At 54.7% G+C, this 24,635-nt stretch overlaps 1 long non-coding RNA gene across 1 annotated transcript; it reads left to right on the top strand.

Annotated features, from left to right (window-relative positions):
- The first annotated feature begins 4,661 nt into the window (after positions 1 to 4,661).
- On the top strand, positions 4,662 to 23,752 carry LOC103638376 (uncharacterized). The gene is made up of 3 exons (XR_558730.2): positions 4,662 to 5,128; positions 7,556 to 7,787; positions 23,278 to 23,752. It is a non-coding gene; the product is annotated as an uncharacterized lncRNA (long non-coding RNA).
- The last annotated feature ends 883 nt before the right edge of the window (positions 23,753 to 24,635 follow it).

The following is a 24,635-nucleotide window of genomic DNA, read 5'->3' as shown; positions in this document are numbered from 1 at the left end:
CGTCTTACCTTACTCATCACCATATGATAAAAGGCGCTTCTATAAAATGCACTGATATCTGTCTTAAAATGTGTGTCTCAAAAAAGCATATCTCTAGTAGTGCTTCTTCACTTAATTGCTCTTCACAAAGTGAGTATTAAACTTAGAGCAATTATGTCAGTGAAGTGAATAGAGGTAGAGAGAACCGCACCAGAATGAAGACTAGTGACACAGTAATTTTATCCCGTGGTTCGGCCAAGTAGAATACTTGCCTACTTCCATGTTGTGGCGTCCCAACGGATGAGGGTTGCACTCAACCCCTTTCAAGTGATCCAAAGATCAACTTGAATACCACTATTCTCTTTATCTCAAGTATATCCCTTTGAGAGGAATCTCCACACTTTGGAGTCTTTCACACCTTACACAAAATGATCTCGAATGAGTACAAGAGTAAGGAGGGAAAAGCAACACACACAAGAGCGAGAGTTGCAGCACCAACATGCACACAGGACAAGAACAAGTACACGAAAGCAACACAACAGAGTTACAACTCAGAAAAGTGCTCGAATCTCTATCACAGTGAACCAGATGCATGAATGCGAAGTCTCGGCTTCTTAGGATGTTCAAGAGGTGCTTGGTGTACTGTTCCATGCGCCTAGGTGCCCGTTTTATAGCCCTAAGGCAGCTAGAAGCCGTTGGAGCTCCATTTGGAAGGCCATAGTTGCCTTCTGTCCGTGGGCGCACCAGAAAGTCCGGTGCACCACCGGACAGTGATAGTGCACAATTTCCTTCCTTTTTAGCGAAGCCGACCTTTGCAGCCACGGTGCTCGTGGGACACCGGATAGTCCGATGGCACACCGGACAGTCTGGTGCTGCCTGGTGACCGTTGGCGAAGTCCACGCATTGCCCGCTGATTGCGCTGTCGGCCGTTGGCGTGGGCGTGGCTGGCTCATCGGGCAGTCCGGTGAATTATAGTCGCGACGCGCTGAGCTTTTCCCGAGAGCGGCCTATTCGCCGGAGGAGCCAGCCTAAGCACCGGAGACTATCCGATGCACACCAGACAGTTCGGTGCACCTCAGGCTAGTGCAAGTTTGGCTGGACTCTGCCAAACTTCTTCAATCCGATTTCTCTCGATTTGACAAGGTTCCTAGCACTTAGTAGGATAATGTTAGTACCAAAAACAATTTACTTAAGGCTAGAATCATACCTTGATTTTCCATTTGCATCTCTTTGACACTTAGCACAAAACAATATGTGTTGAGCATCTAATCACCAAAACATTTATAGAAATGACCCAAGGGAACATTTCCCTTTTAGTATGTGCATGGATCAGCAAATAAATATAAACAACAAACATATCATCCCTTGCATGGGACTATGATTTGAACGGATGAACCAATATTTGAGCATTTCCATGGGTCTGCGCAAACTCTTATATGACAAAACATGCCAATGACAGTTATGTGTGGACAACATGGTAGATGCGTAGTGAATATGTTACGATTTGAATGGATCCAATGAAACGAATGCATCTGCAGGGCAAGACAAATCAGATCACCACAAAAAGGGGAAAACCAAAATATAGTTGTCAAACTATGGATCCAGAGAGGCAGCGGATGGAATCACCTTGCTCGGTACCGAGTATTCGGCCCACACTTCACAAGCTTGGTCCGCCTGATATCACCGCTGTTGTGCGTGGTGTTGGGCCTTCTCGGGTCTCCCACGATCGTGCCTTTCGTTGCTTGGCTTAAACTCGAACAGCGTCAGAATGCTTGTTGGCTGCTACCTTCGTCCTTGTAGCCGGACGAAGGGGGGTGGCGGCGACCACGTTCTCCAGCTCAAACGTTGCCGCTGGGACTAGGGTTCAGAGTGGGGAAACGAAGAATGGGCTTGAGACGAGGACACCAACAGTTTACACTGTGCGAGCAGGCACGCGGTACTTTATGGGCGCCCCCTGCATTTTAGGTAAACTTTCGATAAACTGTCGGACGCATCTACAATGGCTATCGTTACCTATTTTGGGTATGGGTAAGGGTTTAGGTAAACTGCTGGAGATGGTCTTATAGAGTTAGATAGGTGATCTCTGGTAATACTTATATGATACAATCGTTGCAAGGAGATGAGCTGCCCAAGGCATTAAATGGTTGCATCCAAAAGCGATATCATCCTAGTGTGTGGCAAGATGCTTAAAGAACTGATGGATTCACATGGAGTTGGTTTCAACTTGTACCAGGTGCTTTTGATTCGCTTAAGCTTACCCAAAAGGCAGAGGCCATGTGTTGAGCACCATATTTGGCACCTGGACATGAACGGACGATTCAGCCATGTGGCCTGAACGATCCGTGAGTATGTCCCGGACGGTCCACAATTATATTGACTCCGGCGAAAGTCCTTTTCCTTCACGTGCTTATAAAATTAATCGCGTGGAAATCTATTGGGAAGCGCATAGGAATAGGTCCAGACCACCCCCTATAAATATAAAGTGGTACGGTTGATTGAGGCATCACCCAATCGACAAAATCAATCTATTATCTTAGGAGTAGCAGTAATTTAGCCTAGATTAATCTTCCTCATCCCCAATCTTCACATCTACTCGACTCTACATCGTTTAGAAACGTTTTGGGTGGCTTGTCGACCGCAAGACAACCCTAAGATCTTTTCTCCCTTATGGGCTCCCTTCGGGGGGGCGAGATCTAGGTTCTGCAAGAGATCCACAAAGCCCTCTGTGCGTCTGTGGGTGATTCGCCGCCCATATGTGGATGCCTCTGCACGCCCGCGCTGAAGACTAGAGCCCCTCTGCGCAGTCGCAAACGGTCTGGCCACCCATCGCAGACGGTGCGCGCTCACAAAGAGAGGGCCCCAAGGTCCCGCGTGTCGTGCGTGCTGGCTCTAAGGTTCGTTTGGTGATTGGCCCCAAAAGCGAGCTCACAGGTTCTCTAAGAAGTAGTTTGGAGGCACAATATTTTCTACAAATTTTCCATAAATGATAGCAACAAAATTATAATTTTCTGGACCAATGGTAAAAGCAGAAGGTACTATAAGAAATTTGGATACTGCATAAATTTTGATACAGCAATAACAAGTACAACACGAAATTTGCACCAATTGTTGGCATTACTAGAAATGGGGACAACTATCTATTTGGATGTGCTTTCATTCTATAGAAAATAACAGAAACTTTGAAGTGGCTATTTGAGACGATGCTGATTTATATAGAAGGAAAGCATCCTAAAACTATAATCATTAATCAAGATCTAGCAATGAGGGTTGTCATAAGAAAAATACTACCAAAAATTATTCATTGTAACCGCTTCTTCCATATTGTGAAGAAAGCTAAAAGTTTCTTTGCAATGAACAATGACCACCTGCATGAGAATCTGTTTAACATTCTTAGAAATTCATTGACCGAATCAGAGTTTGAACTCTTGTACAAGCAGTTGCCTGAAAAATATCATGTCAAAGGTTTCAAATACCTCGCATACTTGTGGTTTAATAGGTAAAATTTGCTCTATTTTAGTTCAAGCAACAGGTTTTTATCTTGTCATCAACTCAACGACAAGAACTGAAAAGACTCCATCGTGGCTTCAGCATGCGATGGGTTTAGCTGATCGAGGAAGATGCTGTCGTACGTCTAATAAGAAATCCATTTGGTGTTCTGTACTCCTACGAGTATTATCCATGCAAAGGGGAAAGAGATCGCTGAACTTAGTGCACGATCAGCCAAGACACTGGCCTGCAGATGAGATCGGTGGCGCTTACAACCTTCTAAAGTTTTTTATGCTCCAAATAAGATATGGGGTGCATGATTGGGACAAAGAGAAAGGCGGGTAACCTTGCCCATTAAGCAAGCAACAACAAGCCATGATGGCACATACCTGAACTTTATTAAGCTTTAAGACGGGACCATGCTAGGAAAAGCCTAAAAAAATGGTTAACCCTGATCGGAGATCGGACTCGATATGCTAACAAAATATAGAGGCGAAAAGAAAACACACCTGCTATCCGCTGATGCAGCCAATTGCAATTTTTCGCATGAATAGATGCTTCAGTAGGTATGTCAATAACGCATTGGAGAAGAACATCTTCATCGACCGTAAACAAAATGCCTTTCGAAAACTGTTATTTCGAGAAATCAAACATTGGCATTCGATAGAAGTAGGAGCTCGTTGCTAACACAAACATTGTTGGATTTATGGGCTAAGTGAAATTAAGAAATTCAATTAAATTCTAGAAAAATCTCAAAATCCCATGTAGGGTATGTCTAGTGAATGGTGGAATATTAGTGTCATATTGCTAGTCTTAGTGGGGTAGAACTAGTTTAAATATAGAGGCCACACTCACTCACCAAGTCATGGACGAGAGGAGAGAGTGTGGAGAACCACACGTGCGCACGCGCTTGCCAGGCCGGGCCGGGGCGAAGGGCGTACGACATGCGTGTGAATGGTCCGCTGAAATCCGACCCCCTCGCCTTGCGGGGGCGCGGCTTTCTTTTGCCGTTTTATTTTTTGGTTGCTTGGTTGTTAAGTTAAGAATCCTAACCGATCGCTACAAGGATCTAAACTTAACGCGAGATTTTCGCGTGCAGATCGGATCACGGATAGCTATCGGTTCGCGGACTCAGCCCTATATAAGGCGCCTGGCAACCAGCATCAAACTCATCCCAATTTTCGCCTCTGCTCACAATTGAAATCCGACCCCTCGCCTTGCGGGGGAGCGGCTTCCTTTTACCGTTTTATTTTTTGGTTGCTTGGTTGTTAAGTTAAGAATCCTAACCGATCGCTACAATGATCTAAATTGAACGCGAGATTTTCGCATGCAGATCGGATCACGGATAGCTATCGGTTCGCGGACTCAGCCCTATATAAGGCGTCTGGCAGCCAGCATCAAACTCATCCCAATTTTCGCTTCTGCTCACAATTGTGCCGCCATCTTCATCCCGACCGCCGACGTGCATATGAGATCGGGAGAGCAGGTCTCCGGAACCCTTCGCCTTCGAGATCCTGCACCGGGAGAGGGCGAATAAGGTTTTTGGAAAGCGTCCTCACGCGACTGCTCGCGATCTTGTCGTCGAACCCTGCAGCTTCGACGCCATCGGCCCCGCTGCTTCGACGTCGTCGACCCTGCTGATTTCGGTCCGCGTCATCTATCAGTATGTCTGATCAGTACGCATTATCTGATTTTACTTTATACTTCAGTTCTTCTGATTTGGTCATGATTTATATTCGGAATTTAATCTGAAAAATGTCTAATATTTCAACAAACATAATTAAATCCAGCTTCATCTTCACCCTTTAATATGTTTCTCTCGAAGAGGAAATTGATTAAGGGATGAAGACGTAAAGAATCAATAGAGAACACGTAAAGAATAATAAAGGTAGAAGATGCACAATATAAAGATAAAGCATACAATTCAACATTATCGACATTATGTCCTCCCTTCTTTTATTATTTAACAAAATATTACAAGAATACGTTCGGCTTCTTAGAGTTACAATACGAAGGCAAAGGAAATACAATTTCGTAGGCAGGACGATGAGATTCTCTCTTGCCCAAAAAAAATGTGTCCCAAATATATGGCACTATTAAGGATATATGTTTGAACTAATGAGTAAACTATCTTTTCCTACAGTAGTTTTGCTGAATAAGTCTCGGGGACTTCACATAGCTTCGAGTTGCTCATCTGTCATGCATGCACGTCAATAGTCCAAAGCTGGTAACTTCGTTCCTGTGATGTTTGTGTGATAACTCCAGCCAGGTGTCCTACATCAATCGTACACTTAAAACAAACTTGTTTTAAACTTGAGAGTAACTGTTAAGTTAGTGTTTTGAGGAACATCGAGCAAAGAAGGCTCCCAACAAACAAACATATAGGTATTATTTCGCACTGGGAGCCCAAAATCTGTTTAAATCCTCGAGTCTCATATTTGTTTATTTTCAGTTCTCGATCTTGCAATACGTCATATAAATTCACTCCTAAATATTAATAAACAAGAGGTGAGGTTATTCTCATATGTTTGCATAAGAGGCTCCTTGTAGAAAGGGAGATAATAGTAAAAGTTTCGGACATCGTAATATACTAATATAGGCTCATTAGCTAATATATCACACGTCCTAACATCCTCATCATCCAGTTGTTTACTCCTCTATTAACCAGGCTAAGTCGCAAAACAAGCCAACCCACAACGCATGTGGGACTCAATTTTCAACATGTTCACATTAGTATGTCTATTTAAGCTGATTCAACGAAGAGTCAAAATTTTATATGAAATTAAAAAATATAATACAACATAGCATTTAATAGGTCCTAACAATTAATTTAATTTTAATAAATTAAATATCTCTACTACTATTTAAAACAGTAGTGTAGCTGTCCACACATTGTGGTGCACGGTTCTGCCTCTAGATCTCGCGCTCGCCCACGCGTGAACCCCACCAGCCGCCATCCCCGCCCGCCATCTACGCGCGTCTGGCCGTCAACCGCTTTGAAGCTCCGCTCCGTCATCCGCCGTCATCAACGTCGTCCTCCCCCTCCCAGATCGCGTGCTCATCATCCACTCCCCGCCATCAATGCCCTCCTCCCCACGCTCTGCTCAGCTCCCCCTCGCACTTTCGTCGCCACCGTGATCCGTTGCTGCAAACACTACACCAAAATAAGAAACTTCCGAGAGGCAAATAACTTCCTACGGTTTTTTTTCAAAACCGTAGGAAATAAATAATTTCCGAGTGGCGACTAGTGCCTCTCGGAAGTTAAGTTAACTTCCGACGGCCGGCCAAGAGCCTCTCGGAAGTTAACTTAACTTCCGACGGCCTCTCGGAAGTTCAGTTAACTTCCGACGGCTAGTCCGTGGCCTCTCGGTAGTGAAAAGCCACCAACGCATCTCGTAGATCCCATCAGCCGCTGCACAATCCCCGCTCCGTGACCCGCCGCCATCAACGCCCTGCTTCTCTTCCTCCTCCGTGCCGACCCATCTCACCGCAAGCTTGCCTCCTCCACGCCATGGTCCAGAAGCAAACAAACTCAGACCGAGAGTCGGGCTCTGATCACATCTCCGACACGCTGCACGCTCAACATGAGCACACAGACGGGGTCGAGGTTGGTGGCGGTGCTGAGGAGGGAAAAGATTCGGAGCGAGGACTGGAGCCAGTAAACAGATGGGGATGGCCGGATGAGGCGGCCGGGTCCAAGTCCCAGGTGGGCGGGATAGAAGGGAGCAGAGCACGAGCACAAAGCCGACAAAGCCGATTAGCGAGTAGTGACTAGGCAGTAGGGATCAATCCATCAATCACCGGGTTCAAGTTTTCTCTCCCCCGTCTCCTCCCTGGGAGCTCTGCTCTGCTGCGCGCTCGCGCACGGTGATTTGCCACCCATTTCCGTGATCGGGTGTGAGATTGGGGATGTTGTGGAGTGGCGGCTGCAGCGGAGAGGGGCCAATGGTTGGGGAGGTTTGTGGTTGTTTGGTTTGGGTTTGGGTTTGGGTTTGGCATGGAGTGTTGTATTTTGCTGTTTGCTAGGGTCGGATTTAGACTATATGCACCGCCCACCCATGGTTGTCACCTTGTCGGTTCCCTGTACCAGGCACTTGGTTTTCTCCCACGTTCTTTGCGAAGCTAACGAGGCGCGCGGCGACAAGGACTTCTCCGATGTAGGCAAGGCTGAGTGCAAGGGCAGTGCTCCAGGACGAAGGGGGTGTGGGTGGTGTCACTGCTGTGAAGTCCGTAGCGGAGCGCGGAGCTAGCGTTGGCCACCATCGTCGCCTTGTGTTGTAGGTTCATTCACAGCCGCAGAAGAAGCCTCGCTTCGTGGAAAGGTAGCTCCAGTTCTTCCTTCTCTGCTCAAATTTGGTAGATCTGTGATTTCCTTGCAAAGAGTAGGCGCGATGGCAACAACTTGGCAAATTAGCCGACTGGTAGGGCTTGTTAGGTAAAAAAAGCCATAATAATACATGGTAGTTGTGGTTATAAATGTAACATAATTATATCTGCTAGATTGGCCTATAGATTTAACACTTGACACATGAACTCAGTGAAGAATATATGTCTATTTGCATTATGAGATGATATAGTGACACTTAAGATATTTTTATGGAACTGAAAATCTAACATTATTATTTATTCATCAACTCATATGTTACATGTATTGATAAATGATTTATGCTGCTTGCTGAAATGTTTATTTAGTAACATGTGCACCTTGTTTTTGCCAAGGTCTTTGGTAGGATCCATCTTTTATATATGCATTTTTGCTTGTATGTGCAATCTATTCAAGTGAGCTGCAACAACACACAATAGGTTGATGAATAAATATTTCCATTGTTGCATCAATATTGTCGGCGTTTCGAGACCGGGGGTCCCTAAGCCGACGAGTGAAATGTCGCCGCGTGCCCCAGCCCAGATGGGTCGGCGCGAGGCCGAGCGCGAAGGGGGGAGTGAGGTGGCCGGAGATGGGCGTGAGAGAGGTGGAAATCCCGCGGCCTTCGTGTTTGTCCCGCGCCCAGGTCGGGTGCGCTTGCAGTAGGGGGTTACAAGCGTACACACGGGAGAGGGAGCGAGCGGCCTCACGCGAGAGCATGTCTCGTCCTCGTCCCCGCGCGGCCGACCCTCTCTAAGAGGGCCCTGGTCCTTCCTTTTATAGGCGTAAGGAGAGGATCCAAGTGTACAATGGGGGGGTAGCAGAGTGCTACATGTCTAGCGGGGGAGAGCTAGCGCCCTAAGTACATGCCGTTGTGGCAGCCGGAGAGATTTTGGCACCCAGCTTGGTGTGATGTCGTGGCTGTCGGAGGAGCACTGGAGCCTGGCGGAGGGACAGCTGTCGGAGCTGTTGAGTCCTTGCTGACGTCCTCTTGCTTCCGTAAGGGGGTTGAGAGCCGCCGTCGTCACAGAGTATGTGGGGCGCCATCATCGCCTATCTGGTGGAGGGAGCCAGATGGGACGCCGGTCTTGTTCCCTGTGGCCCGAGTCAGCTTGGGGTAGGGTGATGATGGCGCCTCCTGTTGACGTGGCTGGTCTGCGCCCTAGGTTGGGCGATGTGGAAGCTCCTCCGAAGCCGAGGTTGAGTCTGTCTTCCGTGGCCGAGGTCGAGTCTGAGCCCCTGGGTCGGGCGAGGCGGAGGCCGTCAGCTGAGGCCAGGGCGGAGTCCGAGCCCTGGGGTCGGGCGAAGCGGAGTTCGTCGTCTTCTGGGGCTGAGCCCAAGTCTGAGCCCTGGGTCGGGCGGAGCGGAGTTCGCCGTCTTCTGGGGCTGAGCCCAAGTCCGAGCCCTGAGTCGGGCGGAGCGGAGTTCGTCGTCTTCCGGGACTTAGCCCGAGTCCGAGCCCTGGGTCGGGCGGAGCGGAGTTCGCCGTCTTCCGGGACTTAGCCCGAGTCCGAGCCCTGGGTCGGGCAGAACGGAGTTCGCCGTCTTCCGGGACTTAGCCCGAGTCCGAGCCCTGGGTCGGGCGGAGCGGAGTTCGCCGTCTTCCGGAACTTAGCCCGAGTTCGAGCCCTGGGTCGGGCGGAGCGGAGCTTCCTATGGTGCCTGCGGCTGGGCCTGACTGCCTGTCAGCCTCACTCTATCAAGCGGCACCGCAGTCGGAGCGGCATAGGCGGCGCTGTCTTTCTGTCAGACCGGTCAGTGGAGCGGCGAAGTGACGACAGTCACTTCGGCTCTGTTGGCTGAGGGGCGCGCGTCAGGATAAAGGTGTCAGGCCACCTTTGCATTAAATGCTCCTGCGATTTGGTCGGTCGGTGCGGCGATTTGGTCAGGGTTGCTTCTTGGCGAAGACAGGGCCTCGGGCGAGCCGGAAATATGTTCGCCGCTGGAGGGGGGCCTCGGGCGAGATGGAGATCTTCCGGGGTCGGCTGCCCTTGTCCGAGGCTAGGCTCGGGCGAGACGCGATCAAGCCCCTCGAATGGACTGATCCCTGACTTAATCGCACCCATCAAGCCTTTGCAGCTTTATGTTGATGGGGGTTAACAGCTGAGAATTAGGAGCCTTGAGGGTACCCCTAATTATGGTCCCCAACAGTAGCCCCCGAGCCTCGAAGGGAGTGTTAGCACTCGCTTAGAGGCTTTCGTCACACTTTTTTGCAAGGGGACCAGCCTTTCTCGGTTGCGTTTTGTTCCAGTGGGTGCGCGCGAGCGCACCTGCCGGGTGTAGCCCCCGAGGCCTCGGAGGAGTGATTTGACTCCTCCGAGGTCTTAATGCCTTGCGCAATGCTTCGGCTGGTCTGGTCGTTCCCTCATGCGAGCTGGCCGTAGCCCGGGTGTACGGTCGGGTCCCAAGTTCTCGGGCTGGTATGTTGATGCTGTCAACGGTTTGGGCGGAGCTGGGTTTGCGAGAGCAGCCCCCGAGCCTCTGCACGGGGCGAGAGGGCGATCAGGGACAGACTCGACTTTTTTACATACGCCCCTGCGTCGCCTTTCCGCAAGGAGGAGGGGGGAGAGCGCCATGTTGCCCTCGGTGGGCGCCGAACATGGTGTCTCCGGTGAGCTGCAGGCGGGTGATCCGAGTGGACGTCCGTGCCCCGTTCGTTAAGGGTCGGCTAGGGGCCCAGAGGCGCGCCCAAAAGTACCTGCGGGTGATCTGCCGGACCCAGTCCCCTGGCGACGGGGTCCGACGACTCGATGCCTCCCTCTGATGGGATTCCGTTACAAGATCGTTCCCGCTGGTCTCGGAAATGTCCTAGGGTACCTCGGGAGCGCAGCCCGAGCCTTGGTTATGTATCGAACGTACCCATGGTCATCCCTCGCTCTGTGTCTGAGGCGGCTGTGAACCCTTCGGGGGCCAGCCTTCGAACCCCTGATCAGTAGTGGGCGCGGAGCCCGAGTAGCCTGAGGCGGCCGTTGAACCCTTCCGAGGGGCAGCCTTCGAACCTCTGACCAGTAGTGGGTGTGGAGCCCACGCGCTCTGGGGCGGCTGTTGAACCCTTCCGAGGGGCCAGCCTTCGAACCTCTGATCAGTAGGGAGGCTCGGAGCCTGGTTCCTTCACGGGGAAGGATCCTTTTCGGGGTATCCCCCTTTCCCGGTCCCTGTTGCAAGAGAGAGAAAGAAGAAAAAAGGAAAAGGATACGAAATCGAACGACGCGGCGTACCTTTTCTGACGCGGTCATTATGGCGAAGGCGAAGCGTCGCCCGCTTCTCCTGCCAGAGGCGACGCCTGTCCCGCCGCGAAGTTAATGCGACGGGGCGAGTGGTTCGCGGGGCAACCGTTGCGCGTGCGCGAGCCGTTCGAGGAACGGAACACGGGCGCGTTGTCTTCACGCCGTGAGAGAGGGTTCTCTCGTCGCCCCTGGATGGGACGTAGGCTTGGCCGACGACGTGACCGCTGCTCCTGCCCGCCTGCCACCGCCATTACTGCCGGCCCATTTTTGGCCGCATTGACCGTCGCGCCAGGCTGGCGCTGCTAGGTCGTGCTCTGGGTCGCCTCGAGTCGCGGTATTGGTTCCGCAGTTGAGGAGGCGCGGTGGTGGTGCAAGTGGCGGTGCAGTTGCATGCACGAAGCGTTCGGTGCGCCGGTTGCATGACGCGTGGGCCTGGGCCTCCATGCCGGGCGTGTTGGGAGTCGGAGAAGTGCGCCCACTTGGCGCGGTTGCATGCCGCCTGCATGGCTGCCCGCCCTTTCGCCCGCTGGTCTGGGCAAAAGTGGAGAGTCGATTGTAACCGCTGGGCGGTTGCACGCACCGCGCGCGGCGGTTTGGCTTCTTCTGTTCTGGGCCGGCTTGCATGACGTGTGGGACCCAGCCCCCGCGCCGTAGGGGAGGACCTTGGAGTGTGTTGGAGAAGACTCATCCCACGACGGCTGGGGACGCAAGTAGGGAGAGTCGCCTTTAAAAGGAGGGTGACCCCCTTGGAAGGCGACCATGTCTTCGCGCTCCCTTATGCATCGTGTCTTTCCACCTTCCAAGCCCCCGAATGGGGGATACCCGCCGTCTTTCCGCCTCGTTGTTGGAGGAACGCAACTCCGTGGGAGTTGGTACCTTTCAGCCATTGTTCGGCTTCAAGGATTTTCATCAGCCATCCCGGCTGTACCCCTCCGCCGGCGGTCACCCGAGACGGTGACCACCAGCCCCTGGGTGGGGAGAAGCAAGCCGGGCTGCGATCTTGGTCCCACCCTCAGCTTCAAGGATGTTCATCATCCTCGCTGGGGTGGAGGCCGGGCTGAGCCGGAGCTCTACCTCCCGCGCGGGTTCGTGGGTCGGCCTCTCCTTCGGCGTTCGAGGGAGAGAGCGCTCACTGGCCCTGCGGGCGGGTCGGACTTCGACATCGCGGGGCTGGTCGACGGCGGGCGTCGTCAGCCTCAGCGCGCCGGGCTCGTCGGCTTGGCTCCCGGTGCCCCCTCCTGCCGGAAGGCGGCTGCCGCGCCGTGTGCACAGGAGGACCGCCCAAGATATCGCGCGCTGCCAGGGCGGCGTTCGTGTTATGGGGCGGTCCTGCCTTTGCACCGGTACGGTGCCTCCGCGCAGAGGTCGGTGCCCCACTCGTCCGGGAGGATCTGAGTGGGGATCTGCCGGAGAGCTGACAGTCCCTGTCGTTGGTGCCGAGGTGGAGGCGGCTCGAGAAGTCCCCGTTGCCGACGGGATCACCGCCACCATCCACGCTTCGGGCCTCCGGCTCTTTGTACTTGTCCTCGCCCCTCGAGCGTCGGCGTGGGTGAGGGCAAGATTGCAGCAGCATCCGCCCTGAGGCCCTCGCTGCTGCAGTTCGGCCACCCGGAGCGGGGGTCGCTGTTGTTGCTGTCGGAGCGGGCGACGGCGAGCCGCCCGTCGGTCTTCTGTTGCTCCGCAGGCCCCCCCCATCGAGTGGGGTTGTTCGTACCTGCGGAGGTGGAACCGGAGTTCTGTTTGTAATGGCACTTTGAATGCCAGTGTTTTTGTTCATTGTGGCTGTCGAGGCCTGAACATGTATGTAATTTTGGCACAGAGCCGTGTTTTTTCCTCATTTTCGAGCATTAAGACTCGCCTGTTGGTTGTCTGAACCGCTTCACCAAGCGTGAGTCGCCCCGTGTAAAGGCGACGAGTGAGGTATCCGTATCCCGGAGGCGTAGGAGTCCCTCGGCTCGGTCAGCCTTGTTGTCCGGGGCTTCCCTTGCTTAGTTAAAGGAACCCCTCGGCCGCTCTTCGATGAGCCGAGGCCAGGGGTAGCGGCGTCAGCGTGAACAGAGGCAGAGTTGGCTCAAAAAGAAGACATGGTTGGCCGGAGCCTGGCCGGGTCGTCCGTTAGCAGGACCGATGCCGGAATTAAACTGCCGAGGCCTCGGGCCGGGTTGATGTCCACGGGGGACAGCCGGCCGAGGCCTCGGGGTGACCAGCCGAGCTGCCTGCCCGAGCCGGATTCTCGGAGAAGACCCTGGCGGCGATGGCCCGGGCGTGGCGATGACGTCGTCCTTCAGAGTGGAGATCTTCGGACCACGTCGCCGTCCAAGGCTAGGTCGGACCTCGCCGAAGGTGTTGTCAACGCGGAGGGTGCTGCTGCTCCCTTCAAGCGTCAAGATCCGAGCCTGCAGGGTCAGATTGTCTTGTAGAGTGTGTTTTCTGCGGCCGCCGAGGCCAACACACACCCTCGCCGTGTTGTAAAGTTGCGTCTCTTTTCCTCTTGTTTCGAGTATCTGGACTTTTTTGTCGGTAACAGAAATGTTTGTGCGAGCGAGAGTTGCTTCTCGCAGAAGGTGATGAGTGAGGTATCCGTATCCCGGAGGCGTAGGAGTCCCTCGGCTCGGTCGGCCTTGCCGCTTACGCGCACTCTTACCCATCCATGGGGTTCTGTCACCGACGCAGTCGAGAAGGCTCGAATAATCGCATCGGCAGAAGAGCTTCCGAACGTGAAGACTTGTTCGGTCCGCGGAATCACTTATCTGAACGTGAGTTACTTATTGCAGAAGGTGATGAGTGAGGTATCCATATCCCGGAGGCGTAGGAGACCCTTGGCTCAGTCAGCCTTGGCTGCTTACGTGTACTCCGTCGTTTTCAGGATCCACTTTCAAAGTAGTCAAAAAGCGCGAAAGACATTCTGGCAGAAAGGATCTTTTTTCGAGGAAAAAATTCGACGCAGAGGGGGTTCCCCCCTTTTAGCCCCCGAGGGAGGGTCGGGCTTTGCCGAGGCGAGGCCGACCCTTCCTTGATGACTAAACTTTGCGTGGGAGCGAGGTATATGAACAACTTGAAAACATCTTAAGGGTAGAAGCGACGTAGCTGTTGGATGTTCCAGGCGTTGCCGTAGACCTCGCCTTGGCTGTTGGCCAGCTTGTACGTTCCGGGCTTCAGAACTTTGGCGATGACGAACGGCCCCTCCCAGGGGGGCGTGAGCTTGTGCCGCCCTCGGGCGTCTTGTCGCAGCCGAAGCACCAGGTCGCCCACCTTGAGGTCTCGGGACCGGACCCCTCGGGCGTGGTAGCATTGCAGGGACTGCTGGTATCGCGCCGAGTGTAGTAAGGCCTTGTCCCGAGCCTCCTCCAGCTGGTCCAACGAGTCCTCTCGACTAGCTTGGTTGCTTTGGTCGGTGTAGGCCCTCGTCCTCGGGGAACCGTATTCTAAGTCTGTGGGCAAGATGGCCTCGGCCCCATAGACTAGAAAGAACGGCGTGAAGCCTGTGGCTCGGGTCGGTGTTGTCCTTAGACTCCAGACCACCGAGGGGAGTTCTGTCATCCATCGCTTGCCGAACTTGTTGAGGTCGTTGTAGATCCGAGGCTTGAGCCCTTGCAGAATCATGCCGTTGGCACGCTCTACTTGCCCATTTGACATGGGGTGAGCTACGGCGGCCCAGTCCACCTGGATGTGGTGATCCTCGCAGAAGTCTAGGAACTTTCTGCCGGTGAACTGGGTGCCGTTGTCGGTGATGATGGAGTTTGGGACCCCGAAACGATGGATGATGTTGGTGAAGAACGCCACCGCCTGCTCGGACCTGATGCTATTTAGGGGTCGGACCTCGATCCACTTGGAGAATTTGTCGATGGCGACCAACAGGTGCGTGTAGCCCCCGGGTGCCTTCTGCAAGGGGCCGACGAGGTCCAGACCCCACACAGCAAAAGGCCAGGTGATGGGTATCGTCTGCAGAGCCTGAGCGGGCAGGTGGGTCTGCCTTGCGTAGAACTGACACCCTTCGCAGGTGCGGACAATTCTGGTAGCATCGGCCACCGCCGTGGGCCAGTAGAAGCCTTGTCGGAAAGCATTCCCGACGAGGGCTCGAGGTGCTGCGTGATGGCCGCAAGCCCCCGAGTGTATCTCTCGCAGGAGTTCCTGACCTTCGGCGATGGAGATGCATCGCTGAAGGATGCCAGAGGGGCTGCGGTGGTAGAGATCCTTCTCATCTCCCAGCAAGACGAACGACTTGGCGCGCCGCGCCACCCGCCGAGCTTCGGCTCGGTCAGAGGGTAGCTCTCCTCGGTGGAGATATTGCAGGTACGGGGTCTGCCAGTTTTGATCAGGCGTGACCCCGCTTTGCTCCCTCCCGACGCGCAGCGTCTCGCCCTCGGGGGCCGAGGGTACCTCGGGCCGAGCCGAGGGTGCCTCGGGCTGTGCCGAGGGTACCTCGGGCTGGGCCGAGGGTGCCTCAGGCTCGGGCGTGTCGTCGATCTTGACGGAGGGTTGATGCAGGTCTCGGGAGAAGACATCCGGGGAACCGTTGTTCGCCCCGAGGCTATTTTAGCCAGCTCATTCGCAGTCTCGTTGTGGCGCCGGGCGATGTGGTTGAGCTCGAGCCCGTAGAACTTGTCTTCCAGGCGCCGAACCTCATCGCAGTAGGCCTCCATCTTCGGGTCGCGACAGTGGGAGTTCTTCATGACTTGGTCGATAACGAGCTGCGAGTCACCGCGAACGTCGAGGCGTCGGACCCCTAGCTCGATGGCGATCCGCAATCCGTTGACCAGAGCCTCGTACTCAGCCACATTGTTGGATGCCGGAAAATGGAGACGTAGCACGTAGCGTAGGTGCTTCCCGAGGGGCGAGATGAAGAGTAGGCCTGCGCCGGCTCCTGTCTTCATCAACGACCCGTCGAAGAACATGGTCCAGAGCTCCAGTTGGATCGGAGCCGTTGGTAGCTGGGTGTCGACCCATTCGGCCACGAAGTCTGCCAGGACCTGGGACTTGATGGCCTTCCGAGGGGCGAACGAGATTGCTTCGCCCATGATTTCCACCGCCCACTTTGCGATCCTACCCGAGGCCTCTCGGCACTATCTCCCCCAGGGGGAAGGATGACACCACAGTTACCGGATGAGACTCGAAGTAGTGTCGCAACTTCCGCCGTGTCAGGATCACCGTATACAACAGCTTCTGAACTTGTGGGTAGCGGATCTTGGTTTCGGACAGTACCTCGCTGACGAAGTAGACTGGCCTCTGAACGGGCAATGCATGCCCCTCTTCTTGCCTCTCAACCACAATCGCGGCGCTAACCACCTGAGTGGTCGCGGCGACGTAGACCAAGAGGGCTTCTCCGGCAGCTGGGGGCACCAAGATAGGCGCCTTCGTGAGGAGCGCCTTCAGGTTCCCGAGGGCTTCCTCGGCCTCAGGGGTCCAAGTGAAGCACTCGGCCTTCCTTAAGAGGCGGTATAGAGGTAGACCTCTTTCGCCGAGGCGTGAGATGAAGCGGCTCAGAGCCGCGAGACATCCCATGACCCTCTGTACGCCTTTCAAGTCCTTGATGGGCCCCATGCTGGTGATGGCTGCGATCTTCTCTGGGTTGGCTTCGATACCCCGCTCGGAGACGATGAACCCCAAGAGCATGCCTCGGGGCACCCCGAAGACACACTTCTCGGGATTGAGCTTGACGCCTTTCGCCTTGAGACATCGGAATGTCACTTCAAGGTCGGAAAGGAGGTCGGAGGCTTTCCTCGTCTTGACTACGATGTCATCGACGTAAGCCTCGACCGTGCGGCCAATGTGTTCGCCGAACACATGGTTCATGCACCGCTGGTACGTCGCGCCCGCATTCCTCAAGCCGAACGGCATGGTGACATAGCAGTACATGCCGAAGGGTGTGATGAAAGAAGTCGCGAGCTGGTCGGACTCTTTCATCCTGATTTGGTGATACCCTGAGTAGGCATCGAGGAAAGACAGGGTTTCGCACCCAGCAGTGGAATCCACGATTTGATCGATGCGAGGCAGAGGGTAGGGAACAATCAGACATGCCTTGTTTAGACCAGTGTAGTCTACACACATCCGCCATTTCCCTCCTTTCTTTCTCACAAGCAAAGGGTTGGCAAGCCATTCGGGATCGAATACCTCTTTGATGAACCCTGCCGCCATTAGCTTGTGGATCTCCTCGCCTATGGCTCTGCGCTTCTCCTCGTCGAATCGGCGCAGAGGCTGCTTGACGGGTCGGGCTCCGGCTCGGATGTCCAGCGAGTGCTCGGCGACATCCCTCGGTATGCCGGGCATGTCCGAGGGACTCCACGCGAAGACGTCGGCGTTCGCGCGGAGAAAGTCGACGAGCACTGCTTCCTATTTGGGACCGAGCTCGGAGCCGATCCGGATCTGCTTGGAGGCGTCGCCGCTGAGGTCGAGGGGGGACGGACTTAACCGTCTCCGCTGGCTCAAAGTTGCCGGCATGACGCTTCACGTCTGGCACCTCCTTAGAGAGGATCTCCAGGTCGGCGATGAGGGCCTCGGACTCGGCGAGGGCCTCGGCGTACTCCACGCACTCCACGTCGCATTCGAACGCGTGTTTGTACGTGGGGCCGACGGTGATGACCCCATTGGGGCCCGGCATCTTGAGCTTCAGGTAGGTGTAGTTGGGGACGGCCATGAACTTCGCGTAGCATGGTCTTCCCAGTACCGCGTGGTAGGTTCCTCGGAACCCGACCACCTCGAACGTCAGGGTCTCCCTTCGGAAGTTGGAGGGTCTTCCGAAGCAGACGGGAAGGTCGAGTTGTCCGAGGGGCTGGACGCGCTTCCCGGGAATGATCCCATGGAAGGGCGCAGCGCCTGCCCGGACAGAGGACAGATCGACACGCAGGAGCCCGAGGGTCTCTGCGTAGATGATGTTGAGGCTGCTGCCTCCGTCCATGAGGACCTTGGTGAGCCTGACGTCGCTGATGACGGGGTCGACGACGAGCGGGTATTTCCCCGGGCTCGGCACATGGTCGGGGTGGTCGGCTTGGTCGAAGGTGATGGGCTTGTCGGACCAGTCTAGGTAGACTGGCGCCGCCACCTTCACCGAACAGACCTCCTGGCGCTCTTGCTTGCGGTGCCGAGCCGAGGCGTTCGCCGCTTGCCCACCGTAGATCATGAAGCAGTCGCGGACCTCGGGGAACTCTCCTGCTTGGTGATCTTCCTTCTTGTCGTCGTCGTGGGCCCTGCCACCCTCCGCGGGTGGCCCGGCCCTGTGGAAGTGGCGCCGAAGCATGACGCACTCCTCAAGGGTGTGCTTGACGGGCCCCTGGTGATAGGGGCACGGCTCCTTGAGCATCTTGTCGAAGAGGTTGGCACCTCCGGGGGGTTTCCGAGGGTTCTTGTACTCGGCGGCGGCGACAAGGTCCGCGTCGGCGGCGACAAGGTCCGCGTCGGCGGCGTCGCGTTTCGCTTGCGACTTATTCTTGCCCTTCTTCTTGGCGCCGCGCTGAGTTGACTCCTCGGGGGCATCTTCCGATGGGCGGCCCTGGGGCTGCTTGTCCTTTCGGAAGATAGCCTCGACCGCCTCCTGGCCGGAGGCGAACTTGGTGGCGATGTCCATCAGCTCGCTCGCCCTGGTGGGGGTCTTGCGACCCAGCTTGCTCACCAGGTCGCGGCAGGTGGTGCCAGCGAGGAACGCGCCGATGACATCCGAGTCGGTGATGTTGGGCAGCTCGGTGCGCTGCTTCGAGAATCGTCGGATGTAGTCCCGGAGAGACTCTCCCGGCTGCTGTCGGCAGCTTCGGAGGTCCCAGGAATTCCCGGGGCGCACGTACGTGCCCTGAAAATTGCCGGCGAAAGCTTGGACCAGATCGTCCCAGTTGGAGATCTGCCCCGGAGGCAGGTGCTCCAACCATGCGCGAGCGGTGTCGGAGAGGAACAGGGGGAGGTTGCGGATGATGAGGTTGTCATCGTCCGTTCCACCCAGTTGGCAGGCCAGATGGTAGTCCGCGAGCCACAGTTCCGGTCTCGTCTCCCCCCGAGTACTTTGTGATAGTAGTCGGGGGTCGGAACCGGGTCGAGAACGACGCCCGTCGTATGGCCCGGCTGAAGGCCTGCAGACCGGGTGGTTCGGGCGAGGGACTCCGATCCTCCCCGCTGTCGTAGTGTCCCCCACGCCTGGGGTGGTAGCCTCGGCGCACCCTCTCGTCGAGGTGGACCCGACAGTCGCGGTGATGGTGCTCGTTGCCGAGGCGACCCGGGGCCGCAGGCGCTGTGTTGCGCGTGCGCCCGGTGTAAACCGAGGCTTCCCGCATGAATCGGGAAGTCGCGGCATGAGGTTCCGAGGGGTACCCCTGCCTTCGGGAGGCGGAGCTCTCGGCCCGTCGGACCGCGGCGCCTTCCAGGAGATTCTTGAGCTCTCCCTGGATTCGCCGCCCCTCGGTGGTTGATGGCTCCGGCAACGCGCGAAGAAGCATTGCTGCTGCAGCCAGGTTCTGGCCGACCCCACTAGATGCGGGTGGCGGCCTGGCTCTGACATCATTGGCGATGCGGTGCTGGAAGCCCTGGGGTAGATGACGTATTTCTCCGGCCGGAGGTTGGCCCGCCCATGCCTGCCCGACGTTCCGGCGGATCGGCTCAAGCGCTCCTGCTCCCTCGTCAAGCCTGGCCTGCACCCCGCGGATTTGCTCGAGCTGTGGGTCATGGCCCCCCGCCTGAACGGGGACCACAACTAGCTCCCGTGGGATGTCAACGTGAGGCACCGGCCTAGGGAGATCACCGTCCTCCAGCATGCCGAGATGGTTGCCTTCGGAGGGACCCCCTAAATCGACGTGGAAACATTCGCGGCTTGGGCCGCAGTCCTCGTCGCCGAGGCTACGGCTACCGTCGGAACAGTCGGAAAGGCAGTAGTCGCATGCGGTCATAAAGTCCCGCATGGCACTGGGGTTGCCAAGTCCAGAGAAATCCCAACAGAAGCTGGGCTCGTCGTCTTCCTCGGACCCAGAGGGCCCGTAGGTCGAGACGTCCGTCAGCCGGTCCCAAGGTGACCGCATACGAAACCCCAGAGGGTTTGGGCTCGCCTCTACGAGAGCGCCCGCCAAAGCGAAGCCGCTAGGCGGGTCGAGGCTGAATCCGAATGACGTGGGATGGGAATCGGTCGGTACCTCTTGGTCGACGGGCGGTGATGAAGTCACGTCAGGGGCTGACTGCACCGTCGTCTCAGGTACGAGGGTGACGTCCAGCAAGCCTTTCACGAGAGCGCTGGCGTCGTCCGTTTGCCCGGAATCGGCGCGTTGCGGGGAGACGACGCTCGTCTTCGTCTCAAGCGCGAGGTCGATGCCCGGTGCGCCCCCCGTTGGGGTGCTGGCGCTATCGACTCGCTCGACAGCCGACGAGGCGCTGCCTCCTGCTTGGCCTTGGTTGCCCCGCCTTCCCCTCCGTCGGCGGGGAAGAGGGCGGGGCGAGCTCGAAGGTTGTTCTTCCACCACGCGGGGAAGACGTCGTCGATTCCGCCGCCGGCGGGCAGACTGTCGGCCGCCATTGCCGCTGTCGCCCGGCGGTGGAATGAGTATCATGTCGTAGCTGCCGTCGAGGGACATGAACTCAAGACTCCCGAAACGGAGCACCGTCCCGGGTTGGAGAGGTTGCTGGAGACTGCCCATCTGGAGCTTGACGGGAAGCTGTTCGTCAACACGCAGCAGGCCCCTACCTGGCGCGCCAACTGTCGGCGTTTCGAGACTGGGGGGTCCCTAAGCCGACGAGTGAAATGTCGCCGCGTGCCCCAGCCCAGATGGGTCGGCGCGAGGCCGAGCGCGAAGGGGGGAAGTGAGGTGGCCGGAGATGGGCGTGAGAGAGGTGGAAATCTCGCGGCCTTCGTGTTCGTCCTGCGCCCAGGTCGGGTGCGCTTGCAGTAGGGGGTTACAAGCGTCCACGCGGGAGAGGGAGCGAGCGGCCTCACGCGAGCGCCTGTCTCGTCCTCGTCCCCGCGCGGCCGACCCTCTCTAAGAGGGCCCTGGTCCTTCCTTTTATAGGCGTAAGGAGAGGTTCCAGGTGTACAATGGGGGTGGTAGCAGAGTGCTACGTGTCTAGCGGGGGAGAGCTAGCGCCCTAAGTACATGCCGTTGTGGCAGCCGGAGAGATTTTGGCACCCAGCTTGGTGTGATGTCGTGGCCGTCGGAGGAGCGCTGGAGCCTGGCGGAGGGACAGCTGTCGGAGCTGTTGAGTCCTTGCTGACGTCCTCTTGCTTCCGTAAGGGGGCTGAGAGCCGCCGTCGTCACAGAGTATGCGGGGCGCCATCATCGCCTATCTGGTGGAGCGAGCCAGATGGGACGCCGGTCTTGTTCCCTGTGGCCCGAGTCAGCTTGGGGTAGGGTGATGATGGCGCCTCCTGTTGACGTGGCTGGTATGCGCCCTAGGTTGGGCGATATGGAAGCTCCTCCGAAGCCGAGGTTGAGTCTGTCTTCCGTGGCCGAGGTCGAGTCCGAGCCCCTGGGTCGGGCGAGGCGGAGGCCGTCGGCTGAGGCCAGGGCGGAGTCCGAGCCCTGGGGTCGGGCGAAGCGGAGTTCGTCGTCTTCTGGGGCTGAGCCCAAGTCCGAGCCCTGGGTCGGGCGGAGCGGAGTTCGCCGTCTTCTGGGGCTGAGCCCAAGTCCAAGCCCTGGGTCGGGCGGAGCGGAGTTCGTCGTCTTCCGGGACTTAGCCCGAGTCCGAGCCCTGGGTCGGGCGGAGCGGAGTTCGCCGTCTTCCGGGACTTAGCCCGAGTCCGAGCCCTGGGTCGGGCGGAACGGAGTTCGCCGTCTTCCGGGACTTAGCCCGAGTCCGAGCCCTAGGTCGGGCGGAGCGGAGTTCGCTGTCTTCCGGGACTTAGCCCGAGTCCGAGCCTTGGGTCGGGCGGAGCGGAGCTTCCTATGGTGCCTGCGGCCGGGCCTAACTGCCTGTCAGCCTCACTCTGTCAAGCGGCACCGCAGTCGGAGCGGCGCAGGCGGCGCTGTCTTTCTGTCAGACCGGTCAGTGGAGCGGCGAAGTGACGGCGGTCACTTCGGCTCTGTTGGCTGAGGGGCGCGCGTCAGGATAAAGGTGTCAGGCCACCTTTGCATTAAATGCTCCTGCGATTTGGTCGGTCGGTGCGGCGATTTGGTCAGGGTTGCTTCTTGGCGAAGACAGGGCCTCGGGCGAGCCGGAAATATGTTCGCCGCTGGAGGGGGGCCTCGGGTGAGACAGAGAACTTCCGGGGTCGGCTGCCCTTGTCCGAGGCTAGGCTCGGGCGAGACGCGATCAAGCCCCTCGAATGGACTGATCCCTGACTTAATCGCACCCATCAGGCCTTTGCAGCTTTATGCTGATGGGGGTTACCAGCTGAGAATTAGGAGCCTTGAGGGTACCCCTAATTATGGTCCCCGACAAATATAAAGCATAACATTGTTCAAACACCTAGAGTAGTTATCTCTTTGCTCAATTATTCTCATAGATGTGTGAGTATGCCAGTGCAGGGGCCAAAATCTTTTCGCCGCATAACGACAGTGGCATTCTTGATGTAGGGGATATAGAGTTAATGTCTTTCATTGAAGCATCAGGTCAATTGTAATGGTTTGCACATGGCAGCTCATAAGCACTACTACACTGGTTTGAGGCTGAAAACATGAGGCTAACAAGATTTTTGTTTGCAATTTTACTGACATACTAAATCTGTTATAGTTGATATTAGTACACTGAACTCCCAACCAGGTAGATAAATGTAACATCTGAATTTCCTAATTCCTGCCACCAGTAGTATACTGAACAATTTTCCTTGGTTATTGTTAGAAGTAACATGTCTGTTCACTAACAGTAGCATTTTGTTTCTTCAGTTAGCTTTAGTCTTTTAGTTTCAGATGAAGGCGATAAATGTGAACCATACCATGTTCTACTCTATAGGGGTTATTGGTTAGACACTTACTATTGGCTGCCTACTTTCTCTATCACGAGATTAAGCTTGTGCATCCTTAATGGCTCTTATTGGAACATCGTCAGAACTTAGTTTGTGAATAAATGCAGTATCTAAAATTCTAAATTATATTTCGAAAGTGCTAATATTTACTACATAACATCATTCTTTCTTTACATATACTTAGCTTCGAGTCGTGCAGTATTGAAAATTCTAAAGCATATAATTCCGTTCTGTGGTTACTCTAAAACTTGACCTGTTAGCATGTATTAACCTTTTGGTTGTATTGCAATTTAATTCATACGTTCTTGTAGATGTCTATTCATAGCCATTCATAAGTCATCTGGTTTAGTTGTGCACAGGCAACCTTCGACTGCCCGATGAAGACCTATGGCTTCCTCATGCCTGAATTCTGGAGCCATACTAAGTTTTCCATGACTCCGTTCCAGCAATACACGGACCTGGTAGTGAAGGCTACCAAGGGTCTTGTGCTTTAGGCCTGAACTAAGACAGTAGAGCCTTATGATGGGTTGATGTGTCTAAATGCACTTTCTTATATTTAAGAACTGTGGGAGTCAACTTTGGACCCTGTTTGCTGGTCGCTTCGATGATTTTGCCTTTTGGTAAGCAACATCCACTAGAGAATGACCTTTTTTGGTTTCTTCCCTCTATCTCTTTCCTACAAGAGAATCTTCTATGCTTAGAACTGAATGCAGTGATCAATACATGTATTTGTTTCGAAGCTTGTATTTCCTTCACTATGTAGGGGCTTATACACCAAGTGTACACACCTATTTATATATTGGTTCATGGATCATATGTGATTCATGATATAACATCGACATCATGGTTTAATTATTGTGATATATATTTCCGTTGCAACGCACGGGCACTCAACTAGTAAAGATATTAAATTTGATAATCGTCTCACCAATCGTACCGCCTTTTTTCTCTTATTCTTCTCCGTCCAGTGGTTCTTGGCTTGCCCAGTCATTAGCAGTGTGATTAGTTGGCTGCACATATCCATTCAGACTCTCTAGATGCATTGACCAAGGGATAGCTCATGTTTGCTTGCCTGCGCATGCGATGTTAAGACTGCACCCGCAACTGCAGCGTTTGCCCAAATCAGCTCTCCAGCCTGCATGCGCAGATACGCATGATTGTTACGTTTCCAATGAGCCATGTTCACACCGTTCAGGCCACACTCGGCCACCCAACCAATCACCCTGTAGGAGATCAAACAAGTCGTTCCTTTTTCCTAGATACGCACTAAGACGGTAAGACACCATGTCACCATCCATCTAATAATAACATGAAAGCATGTATGAGATAGCCCAATTGTGCAATATGTATGCTCTCTCTCTTCCTTTCGTTTCCATGCTCGTGCTCACTCGGTCCTTCGACGTTAAAGGTGAGCAACAAAGCCATTCTTAATTTTTCTCCCCTCTTAATTTAGTTTTCTTTCCCTATCCTCTCCTGTCCATCCATACCACCACTATAAATACCAGTATACTAAGATCGTGTTTGAATGCTTTAGAGCTAATAATTACTATAATTAGTTAAAGATATCTAAACACTCTGGTTAGTAGTTTAGCTATTAATTAATTTTAGCAAGTTAGCTAATAGTTAACTAACTATTTATTAGCTAATTAATTATACGAGTAATTTTTAGCTAATTATTAGCTCTAGTATATTTAAACATGTACTAACTAATTAGTAC

The sequence above is a fragment of the Zea mays genome, chromosome 9 (assembly GCF_902167145.1).
Source record: "Zea mays cultivar B73 chromosome 9, Zm-B73-REFERENCE-NAM-5.0, whole genome shotgun sequence".
In the NCBI taxonomy this organism is placed as follows: domain Eukaryota; kingdom Viridiplantae; phylum Streptophyta; class Magnoliopsida; order Poales; family Poaceae; genus Zea; species Zea mays.
This window is presented reverse-complemented; position numbering and strand designations above follow the sequence as displayed.